The sequence below is a fragment of the Bos indicus genome, chromosome X (assembly GCF_029378745.1).
Source record: "Bos indicus isolate NIAB-ARS_2022 breed Sahiwal x Tharparkar chromosome X, NIAB-ARS_B.indTharparkar_mat_pri_1.0, whole genome shotgun sequence".
Classification (NCBI taxonomy): domain Eukaryota; kingdom Metazoa; phylum Chordata; class Mammalia; order Artiodactyla; family Bovidae; genus Bos; species Bos indicus.
Window position 1 is genome coordinate 36,779,625 of NC_091789.1, and position 11,862 is coordinate 36,791,486.

An 11,862-nucleotide genomic window follows, 5' to 3' on the forward strand; every position below is an offset into this window, starting at 1 on the left:
ATGCAGAAACAGGATTCTAACAGCCTGGGCCACTGGCCCTAATAAATAAGATGAGAAGTCTTTCCTGTTGGTACACATCTGGAGGGATGGGTTGCGATGTGTGGTTTAGGGTGCATCTTTGAGAAGGGTGTTTGAGAGATGTCTATTCAGAATTACTGCCAGAGTTGATGGGAACAGGGGTGTTTAAATGGGAAGAGTTGACAGAGGAAGAATCCAATAAGCACATTTACATATTTTAGGGGTTAGCATATAAGAGAGGGATTATAGATTATCAGTGGATGATAGTTAAAGGGAACAAGTTGTAACTCAACTGAGGAATGCATTTCCAGAGACAGAATGGGCTTGTAAGGGACTGTGCTCCTGGTCATTGCAAGTGTTCAGTAAGGACAAAGGAGCCACCTATCAGCAATGAAAGGATGGGCCCAAAAGAATAAAACATTACTCATTAAGATCTGATAGGTCTAAAAAAAAAGAAAATCTGATTGGTCTACTGAATAGGAAGGAACTCCAAAAGGGAGGGGAAATATTTGTATATGTATAGCTGATTCACTTTGCTGTACAGCACAAACTAACACAACACTGAAAAGCAACTACACTCCAATAAAAATAATTTTTTTTAAAAAAGATTTGACAGGCCTAGAATTGCACACCTCCTGTGCATGTATAGTTTCTAGATACTTCTGTCTTTTCTCTTTATATTTGATACTTCTTAAAAGTATTTATTTGCCTTTGTAAGGAGAATGGCTTCAAATAATAGGAGAAAATTAATGACACAGCCAAATGCACCAAGTTATTACACTTAAAAAAGGAAACCTTAACATTTACACATGAAGTATCTTACCATTTATTATGTTTGTGTACATTACCGTGAGTCAAGCAAGTATGATTAAAAATTCTAGGCAACTAAAAACAAGGCAAGTGTAATGCAACCACTTTTTTCCTTAAGTCTGCAGAATTTTGAGCCATTTCAACCATGAAAGAGATTTTTTCAGATTGAAATCAGTATCTTGCACATTGGTTCTAAAACTCCCTTAAAGGCATAGTGTATCTTGAAGGTGGAGAAGCCAGCCTATCTTGGACCCCTTTCCCTTTCACTAATTCATTCAGCACCTATGTGTCAGTCCCTACCATGTGCCAAGTCCCTGGCTGAGAGCTAGTCTTGAGGAAAACCAGCTCATATTTTGTGTCAGTACATGGCATGCTGTGCCAATTTTCCCCTCCAGAGCAAATCTTATGCACATCAAGGCAAATAAATTGAATGTTATTCTCTGATCATTTGGACAAGTCCACCATCCAATGTGCACAGGGCTCAGAAACTGGACAGAGATGGAGAGACATTTTCTAATTAAATCAAGAGAAGGGGCGGTCCCAAAATGGTGGAAGAATAGGATGGGGAGACCACTTTCTTCCTCACAGACTCATCGAAAAAAAAAAAAAAAAAGATTATTTGAATGTGGAGCAACTTCCACAAAACAACTTCTGAATGCTGGCGGAGGACACCAGACACTCAGAAAGGCAGCCCAATCTCTTCAAAATTAGGAGAAAAGGCCCTCATTTTATTTTTTTGGAGGTGTGAGTTTTTATTGGGAAGGGAAGTTGTCAACTTAAACAGCAGCAAATGAAGAGTGAATAAGGAAACTCCCTGTTGTCACAGATACACAAGACCTCCATCACATATGATACAGGAGGCATTTAATCTGTGATTCCCCCAGCCCCAAAATGTCAAATGCTTTTCCATTCAATCTAATACTTCTGGATTCCTACTAAAAAGGAATACTTTAAGAGGATGGAAAATCCTGAAAGGAAATCTCTGACTAAGAGTAAGGGAGGGAATGTAGAAATTAAGAAGTTATGTAGAACACTCTTTAAATTGTAATTAGCTACATTTTCATATCTTCACAGTAATACAAAACACAGTCACTTGCAGAACTGGTTCAGATTACTTAAATACCAGATACATTTTTAGTCTTCTACATAAGTGTTTGGAAGTTACTTATGTTTGTATTAAACGAAGCTATTAATAATTTTCTACAGCAGTAACTGCCCACCAGCAAGGCTAAGACAAACACAAATCAAGGAATGGAGTTTTCCCAAAGCTTCAGTGTGAAAAGACTATAAACAGTTGATTCCATACACAGGAATGGGTTTCTTTGCTATAGGAAATCCAAATGGAATAAGGAATGGAGATGAGTAAAAAGGTTTCAAGGGGAAGAAAGATGACACCCTGTATGCACTTAGTTTTCTGCCCCTTCTGCCGCATCACATTCTTCTCCTGCACTGTCTGATGTCCATAATGTGAGGTTGTCTCTCAGCAGCTGCATGATGAGGGTGCTGTCTTTGTACGAGTCTTCATTCAGTGTGTCGAGTTCTGCAATAGCCTCATCAAAAGCCGTTTTAGCCAGTGTGCAGGCCAGTTCTGCGTTATTGAGGATCTCATAGTAGAATACAGAAAAGTTAAGAGCCAGCCCCAGCTGGATGGGGTGCGTGGGTTGCATCTCTTTCTTGCTTATATCGAAAGCCTCTTGGTAAGCTCCTTGGGAATTATCTATCGTTTGCTTCCGATCATCACCACAAGCAACTTCAGCAAGGTACCGGAAGTAATCTCCCTTCATTTTCAGATAGAAGACCTTACTCTCTGGATTAGTTGCATTGGCTATTAAATACTTATCCAACAATTCCAGGACCGTGGTGCAGATGGACCTCAGCTCGGACTCTACTTTTGCCCGGGAGTCCTTGATCAGCTGCAACTTCTTGTCCAGGTGTCGGTTTTTTGCTCGATGCTGGAGATGACCCTCCAGGCGGACCAGCGGCCCCAGACCACGTTCTTGTAGGCCACTGACAGCAGGTTGTGCTCCTCGTTAGACAGCTCCGCACCCTGCTCCATCATGGCCTTCAGGCAGGTGGCCATGTCATTGTAGCGCTTGGCCTGCTTAGCCAGATTGGCCTTCTGGATCAGCTCCGAAGCCAGAAGAGGGATCCAAGTAGTGGCACTCGTGCCGTGGCCGCGGAGATGTGAAGGCCTCCTCGCCGCGCCCCCCACCCCCACCCCTCGCCAGCCCCCCGGGTCCACGCTCAACCTCCCTGTCTGCTCCCAAGACCCTCATTTTTAATCAGAAAAACTGTCAGTTTGTCCTTTCGCTTTGCAAAACTTACACAGTGAAAGTGAAAGTTGCTTAGTCCCGTCTGACTCTTTGTGACCCCATGAACTACATAGTCCATGAAATTCTCTAGGCCAGAATACTGGAGTGGGTAGCCTTTGCCTCGTCCAGGAGATCTTTCCAACCCAGGGATCAAACCCAGGTCTTCTACATTGCAGGCAGATTCTTTACCAGCTGAGCCACAGGGGAAGCCCAAGAATACTGGAGTGTGTAGCCTATCCCTTCTCCAGTGGATCTTCCTGACCCAGGAATCGGAGTCTCCTGCATTGCAGGCAGACTCTTTACCAATGGAGCTATCAGGGAAGCCCAATTTACACAGTAACGCTGGCCCCAAAGGTCGAGGAACCCAGTTGCATGGGTCTACATCTGTCCAGCTGGCCAAAGGGAGTCCCTGTTCTAAGTACCTGGGATTTTGGTAGTTGCTGCTAGCTTGGGACAGAGTCTGAACTGGAAAATGGGATGTCACTGAGGTCCCTGTACTCAGATCAGCTAAACAACTGGATCTTCTCCTGGGTGGATGAGCTCTTCTTTGGGAAGATCTGTGAGTCATATCTCTTCCCAGCTAAGAGTATTTCAGTTTAGAGGTGTTTTCATGGAAAAGAGGAGGTGAGGGGGCCAGTTTGGCTCTTCTTATATTTTACCAAGGATGCCCAGAGGAGGAGTGCAATTTCCCACCTGCCTCTCTTTGTGAAAGTGTGCCTTAGGGAAGGTCTGAGGGGGGCAGTTTCCCTGGGAGGACCAGGTAACCTCCACAAAGGCTCAGGACTATGGTTACAGTTACTGGAGAGATACAGCAATGGTTCTGACCTCTTGTCTGAGCCCAAATGTCCTCATTTGCACACTGGGGAGAAGAATATGCTCTGCACAAGATTAGCACGGGGATTAATGCCATCACTCTGTTATAATGCCTGCTATGTAGTAAGGCCTTAAGAATGTTAACTGATTTTATCCCTTCATAATCTTTCTGGAGTCTATGTACTCTAAGACCTACTTTAGGGGATCCTTGTGAAGTTTAGGGGTTGGAAATTGAGGTCAAAGGTATCAATCAGCTATCAAAATTCAGACATGATGTTCATTTGGTCAGTATCCTCTTAAGAATTACATCACAGATAATTTAGACCTAATGTGTAAACTTTCTAATACATGTCCACATGCCTGCGGGGAAGAACTCAGCTGTACTGAAAGCTAGGTAGGAGGAGGTAACTAAAATCTGCTATGTAACTCAATTGAAAGCAACAAACTAGTTGTAAAAGGATATGGAAAGTTCAAAAAATATATATGGCAAATAGACAAGCTAAACATTAGCCTATGTCGATCCCCAGCATTCAGTGTCCACAATTTACCTACTAGGGATAGTCAACAGTCTTTAACCTGGCCCCTAAGAAGCTTCAGGGGGGTCTCCTTCTGCTTTCAAGTCCCAAAGTCACACTCAGGCCACCTAAACTCATCAGGAAGCTGACCAGTCTTGGGGAAGTCAAACGGAATTATTGTTCAACACTTTTTGCTTGAGCCTGAAGTAAGATCATGGATGGGAAGTGCTTTTTCAGCTATAAAAAGGTACACACACAAGGGATTATCATAAGATCATCAAGATACACTACTGGATGTAAGCAAGTTCAACTTAAGAAGGGCAAACATGAACAAATCAAAAGCATGAGGGAGGAAGTGCGGGAAGAAGAGCCAGCAACTTGGGGTAACTGGGGATAGTCAAACTTGTCCTGGAGTCATCATTTTCTTCTCAGCCTGAAGGAAGTAAAAGAAAGTATCCATGAGATTGGAAACACACACTCAATCCAGTTAGCAGTCAGAGGCTCTTGGGGAGGACGAATGCTCCAGGCATGGGAAGTAATAGTCCAGATCAATGTGTCTTCTGGGGAAAAGGCAGAACAGGCTCATCGGTGGTGGAGGGCCTGGTTGCTACCCATTCCCATTGCCTTCAAGGGAGATACTCTGTTCTGTGCTTCTAGTTGAACAGGTGCTAAGGCTAAGGGGCTGCCAGGATCACCAGGCCCCATGAAGCTCAGACACTGGGGTCAATTCCACTGGTTTTTAGCATGCAAATCTGTGTTCAAGCAGAGTTGACCATGTGGCCCAGAGGCTTCCCAAGCACCAGGATAGCACCATCACTTCCCACACATGCCCACTTATCCTGGCCTTTACCTGCTGCTGGTCCCGAGCTATATATCTTGTTTTACTGAATATCTGGCTGTTGAGTCCTGATCTGATGCTATCTGAGCAATGGTGGAGGCAGCTTGGGGGACTATGGCAGAGAACCTGAATCTGAAGTCCTGGGTTGAGGTCCTGGTTGTGCCATCTACAAGCTAGGTGCTTCCCCATGTCTTTTTCCTTTTTAGGTCTTTACTTCCTTGTCCCCAAATGGGCCAATGACCTAGCAGGGAAGCTAGGGGGGCTTAGGTGAGGTGCTACATGGAAGGTGCTTCTTGAGAGGAAGAGACAGTGGCTTCTGCAGCTTGCAAATGTCCATGGGGAAGTTCGTCATCTGTACCACCTAAGACTTCAAAGTGTTACAGGGAATAGGGATTCAAGGACTCAGGTCCCCTGAATATAAAGGCTATCCTTTGACCATCACCTCCCCATTTCACCTCCTCCCCAAGCTCCTGGCAACCACTGTTCTACTCTCTTCTAAGGATTTTGCTATTTTAGATTCCTTGTGTAAGTGGTACTAAGAAGTGTTTGCCTTTCTCTGCCTGGCTTACCTCACTTAGCATAATGTCCTACAGTTTCATCCATGTTGCTGCAAATGACAGGATTTCCTTCTGTCTTTAAAGGCTGGATAATACCCAATTTTAATGTATGTACTACATTTTCTTATCCATCAATCACTGCACATTTAGATTGTTTCCATGTTTTGACTATTGTCGACAATGCTGCAGTGAACAGGCAATGCAGAGACTGCTTTGAGAGCCTGATTTCAATTCCTTTGTGTATATACATAGAAGTTGGATTGATGGATCATAGCATAGCCCTATTTCTAATATTATGCTTGACTTTGTTGCCAGGGTAATTAATGCTGGCTTCATAAAATAAGTTTGGCAGTGTTCTTTCTTCTATTTTTGGAAGAGTTTAAGGAGGATTGTTATTAATTTTTCTTTAAATATTTGTTAGAATTGCCTGTGAAGACCTGGCCCTGAGGTTTTCTTTATTAAGTGGTGTTTGGTTACTGATTTAATCTATTTATTATTGGTCTTTCCAAGCTTTCAATTTCTTCTTGGTTCTGTATTAGTATGTTGTATGTTTCTAGGAATGCATCCATTTCTTCCCACTTATCCAATTTAATGGTATTTAATTGTTGATAGTGGTTTCTAATAACTTTTCACGTAAGCCCAGGAATCAGGAAAATAGACTGTTCTTTGCCAAACCGCATGTCACAGTCTCTGCACCTCTACTCCTGAGTCAATTCTGCATCTGTGCAGATAGAAGGGCTTCCAACTACCTAGCATTTTGTTCCTTTCCTCAATGTTCTGGGCCCCTCTCTACCTCAGCCACTGCTCTGGCCAGACTCTCTGTGGACCAGCAGCCTCAGCATTGTCTGGACTTCTTAGACAAGCCAATTCTCAGGTCCCACCCAGATGTACCAAGTTAGAAACCTTGCTGGGGCCCAGCACTCTGTCTTAAGGAGCCCTTCAGGGGATAGTGAAGTGTGAGTCACATGCTCCAGTATGAGAACTGCTGCTCTAGAACTCATCACAACCAATTTGCCCCTCTCCTTGACTTCCATGACCTCCAACTCAGTTGGATAGTCTCTGCCATCACCTCTCTATTACTGTTCCCTTGAGCACAGTATAAACTGTGCCGACTCACCTGGCACAGCCTCTGCCCCAGTAAATGTCAGTGTCCCCATTTCACGTCTGTGGCTGAACCTGGTTAGGGAACAACACACTACGTGCTAACTGGTCTTAAAGGATTGCACAAGTCCTCCCCTCAAGCAGGCTCTGCAGAGCCCATCCACCCTCCTTGTCTCCGAGACAATTTTCAAATCCTCCCCTTTCTTCTCAAGTGTCCAGCACTCCTCCCCACCCCTCAAAGGTGATCCTTTCATCATTCACTGAGAAAAACAGAGGCAACTAGTGAAGAAGTTCCTCATTCTCCCACCCACCAACCTGGGAACCTCTCCATAATAATGACCCACAGATTCAGCCTTTTCTGTCCCTGCCATGTGTTAACTGGGACCCATTTTTCTCTCCTCCAGATGTACATCAGGATCACCATCAGCATCCATGTCTCCTGCATCATCAGTTTCTGCTTGTGACTCTTACCACTCCCATCAGCATAAACCCATGCCTGGTACCTCTGCCCCACTATCCACTTGCACTGCTGTCTTATAATGCCAACCCATCAGGAGAGTGTTTCAGAGTGACTCTGTCCATTCCCACATGAACCCACTCCAGTCAGGCTTCTATCCCCATAACTCCACCAAAACTGTTTCAACTGAGGTCATCAATGATCACCATGCTGCAAAATTCAAGGGCAGTCCTCAGGCTTCATCCCATTCAATCTTTCAGTGCCACTGACACTGTGACCACTGGACTCTCTGGAGAAACTGTGTCACTTGGGGCATTATATTCTGTGTGACTTCTCATCCTTCTCTGTAGACTCCCTGCTCTTCCCAATCTGTAAATGCTAGAAAGACACAAGGGCTCAGTGTCAGCCCCCATCCCCACCTACTCACACCCTGCATGATTTCACCAGCCCTGGCCTTTCCCGGGAACACAAATGCACATATCCATACGATCACAGAAGCTCCCCATGTAGCTCTCCTTGGAATTTCAGTCATCTACAAACCTATATGCAGGTCAGGAAGCAACAGTTAGAACTGGACATGGAACAACAGACTGGTTCCAAATAGGAAAAGGAGTACATCAAGGCTGTATATTGTCACCCTGCTTATTTAGTTATATGCAGAGTACATCATGAGAAACGCTGGGCTGGAAGAAGCACAAGCTGGAATCAAGATTGCAAAGAGAAATATCAATAACCTCAGATATGCAGATGACACCATCCTTGGTGGCAGAAAGTGAAGAGGAACTAAAAAGCCTCTTGATGAAAATGAAAGAGGAGAGTGAAAAAGTTGGCTTAAAGCTCAACATTCAGAAAACTAAGATCATGGCATCTGGTCCCATCACTTCATGGGAAATAGACGGGGAAACAGTGGAAACAGTTTCAGACTTTATTTTTTTGGGCTCCACAATCACTGCCAGTGGTGATTGCAGCCATGAAATTAAAAGATGCTTACTCCTTGGAAAGAAAGTTATGACCAACCTAGACAGCATATTAAAAACCAGAGACATTACTTTGCCAACAAAGGTCCATCTAGTCAAGGCTATGGTTTTTCCAGTGGTCATGTATGGATGTGAGAGTTTGACTGTGAAGAAAGCTGAGCACTGAAGAACTGATGCTTTTGAACTGTGGTGTTGGAGAAGATTCTTGAGAGTCCCTTGGACTGCAAGGAGATCCAACAAGTCCATTATAAAGGAGATCGGTCCTAGGTGTTCTTTGGAAGGAATGATGCTAAAGCTGAAACTCCAGTACTTTGGCCACCTCATGTGAAGAGTTGACTCATTGGAAAAGACTCTGATGCTGGGAGGGATTGGGGGCAGGAGGAGAAGGGGACAACAGAGGATGAGATGGCTGGATGGCATCAGCGACTCGATGGACGTGAATTTGAGTGAACTCCAGGAGTTGGTGATGGACAGGGAGGCCTGGCATGCTGCGATTCATGGGGTCACAGACTCGGACACGACTGAGCGACTGAACTGAACTGAGCTGAACACCTTCCCTTCACTCAAACCTGCTCCCCTCCAGTATTTCCTTTCTCAGTAAACGGCACCATCATCCCTTCAGGTAATGGTTGGGCCCCAAACTTTGAAGTGTCCTTTGACTCCTCTCATTTTTCCACAACCCACAGACTACTAGTACTATTTTCAAACAATATCCCCAATCCAGCCACCATCTTGACATCTGCCATGCCAATTCCTGAATCAAGTGACTGTTTTCTTTAGCTTGAGTCAGCCCTTGTCTTTCTCCAGTCAAACCATCTAGTAGGTTCCAGCTTCATTTATAATGAAATCTAAAATCTCTCTGGGTCCTCCAACATCTACACGATCCAGGTCTTAGGCATCCTTGTGACTTTATCTCCTACCACTAATCTTTCACTCACGCTATTCCAGCCACATGAGCTAAAATATTCCATGCTCCTGCCTGAAGGCTTTTGCACTTGTTGGCCTTCTGTTGGGAATAGTCTTTCCCCATAAGACTGCTTTTGTTTCCCTCACAGTATTAAGCACATAGACTTGTCAGTACTCATTAACTCCCTTAGACTTGAGAGCTCACTCAGCTCCCACTTCTGCAAAGCCCCTGAGATGGAGCATGAGCATACAGAAATCAAGCCTTCTCCATGCTCTCTGAATCCAAAAGGAATCCCCAGCTCTGGATGGTGTTCTCAGCAACACCACCCCTCTTCCTTACCTTAAAGCAATAGTCATGGCAGCAAATGCCGAAATGTTTTTGGGTAATGTTTGGACAGTCTTGGATCTCCAGGTTGCAGTAAGACAAGAATCCATGGTCAGCCAGACTCTGTGCTTTGATGCAGGCAGCCTGACATCTTTACCTGTGGTATGCAACTGGCCATATATAGCCTTGGGCCACGCTGGACCTCAGCCCATTGTAGACCCTCACACTGTTTCCAGAAACCAGTCACATATCTTCACCCTACTCTATCATACGTGTGGACACTGCAATGTGATTCTTATTCCAGGCAGCTTGCTTCTCCCTGTCCCCCTGCCAAACATATCTGCATGGTGGGCTGTTCCGCTCTAGAACGGGAACACCCATGTCTTCTCCTACAGGAGACATGTCCTTGTATGCCCTATCTGGCTCCGGCTCCCTGTCTTGATGGCCCTTCTCTTCATGCCTGGGACCACTGGGTCCTGCCTGGAATATCACAGGGACAGCAAGGACTATCACAATGTCAGTGTGGCTGTGGAGCCTGCTGGGACCTCCTACTGAAGTCCTAGATACCAACTTGTAGATTGAATATCTTCCCAATTTCAGGATCTCTGCTTTTGTTCCTGGAGTCACCCCTGCTTTTCCCCCTCAGATAGAACTTGCTGAACATCCCTGCCTGCCCTGCTTCTCGCTCAGGGCTCAGTTTCTTGACACTGTTGCTAAAGACTCCTGCCCTCGTCACAGCTCTGCTCTTCCCTCGCATTTTACCACCACCAGTTCCATCTCACAGTTAGTTAGATGGCAGAACAGTCAAGGCCCTGCAGAGCAACAAAGACCCAGCAGAGGCAAGAATAAATAAATAAATATTAAAAAAATATTTTGGAAACCAAAAAACAGTAGAAAAATTGGGAAGCTAAGAAATGTTGGTGGAGAAAATGAGTGTGCTTCTGCTAGTTACAGTCAACTCCTAGGGCCTGTAACTTTCTCTGTGTCCTTGGGGAAGTCCTTGCCCCATTTCCCACCGAGATGGAAGGAGAAACTGGGGTCTTTGCAGAGGATGTGTACAGGAGAGTTGGAGTGCTGGGAGCAGTGTTGTTAGTTTGTTCCCTGCCTCCTGTGCCCTCACCAACCTCGTGGGCTCTGGGACATTGCTCCCTTTGCCCCTGAGGGCAGTGTGGGTTTTGTACCTCACCAGAGATGACCAGCTCTCTGGTCCTGAGTCAGCCTTCTTTCCTAGGTCCTCCCTTTTTCCTTTGCCACCCAGGCTAGACGGTGTACCAGAGCAATGCTGCCTGGGCTGGAAATAGAGTTTGGTACTTTGGACTCCACTCTCATCAGAGGGATCATCTGCCTGCAGATGGCTCCAAAGTTTCTGTATCTGGGAAGGCCTTCTTCCTTGAACTCTGCATTTGTTCATCAAAGTAACTGCCTACTTGGATGCCCAAAGGGCACGTCCGAATGAAGATGTCCAGACTGCAGTGCTTCATCCCCCTCAACACACTCGTTTCTCCACCCCCTCACCACCACTTACCCCAAGGGCTCTGCCTTCTATCCAGTTGCTTAAGTAAAGATGCCAGAATTCTCCTTGCCCTCCCCTCTCCTTTGTTCTTCCTCTCCAACCTAACCTCTCATCAGATTTTGGTGATTCTAGTTGGTGACTGCTCCCTCTGCCCACATCTCCACGGTCCCTGGCCCTGTCTACTCATCTCCCTGCTTCTGCTCTGGCCCCTTTGTTTACTTCACTCCTATCCACACAGCAGCTGGGACAGAGTCTTTGCAATACCACAAGACCCCACTTCTCTCTGGTGACAGGTTCTCCCAGTGTCGCCCCATCTCTTTGGAATAAACTCCAAAGTCCCCTCTCTGGTCAGCAGTTCCTCTGCACCTCTGCTGGCCTCCTCTTAGGCTCTTCTTCCCACACCACTTTCACCCCCAGTCTCCTCACCAGCCTCTGGCTGCAATGGCCTTCTTGGCTGGCTCCAGAGCACATCCAGCTTGTTCCCAACTGTGGCCTTTGCTTTCCTTCCTCCTCTGTGTGGGACAAGCTGCGCCACATAGAGGAGAACTTTCCATGGTGGCCCCCTCCTCCTCATTCAAGTCTCAGATGAACTGCCTCCTCCAACTCTTGGAGTACCACTGCTACTCACATTAGCAGCATTGCCTTATGTGTCACATGTAATTGATGTTGGTTGGGGTCTTTGCTATGGGCATCACCATGAAAGGGTTGGGGATGAGGTTT

At 45.6% G+C, this 11,862-nt stretch overlaps 1 pseudogene; it reads right to left on the reverse strand.

Moving 5' to 3' along the window:
* Positions 1–2,036: 2,036 nt before the first annotated feature.
* LOC109554168 (14-3-3 protein theta pseudogene) lies at positions 2,037–7,020 on the reverse strand (annotated as a pseudogene).
* Between the last annotated feature and the right edge of the window lie 4,842 nt (positions 7,021–11,862).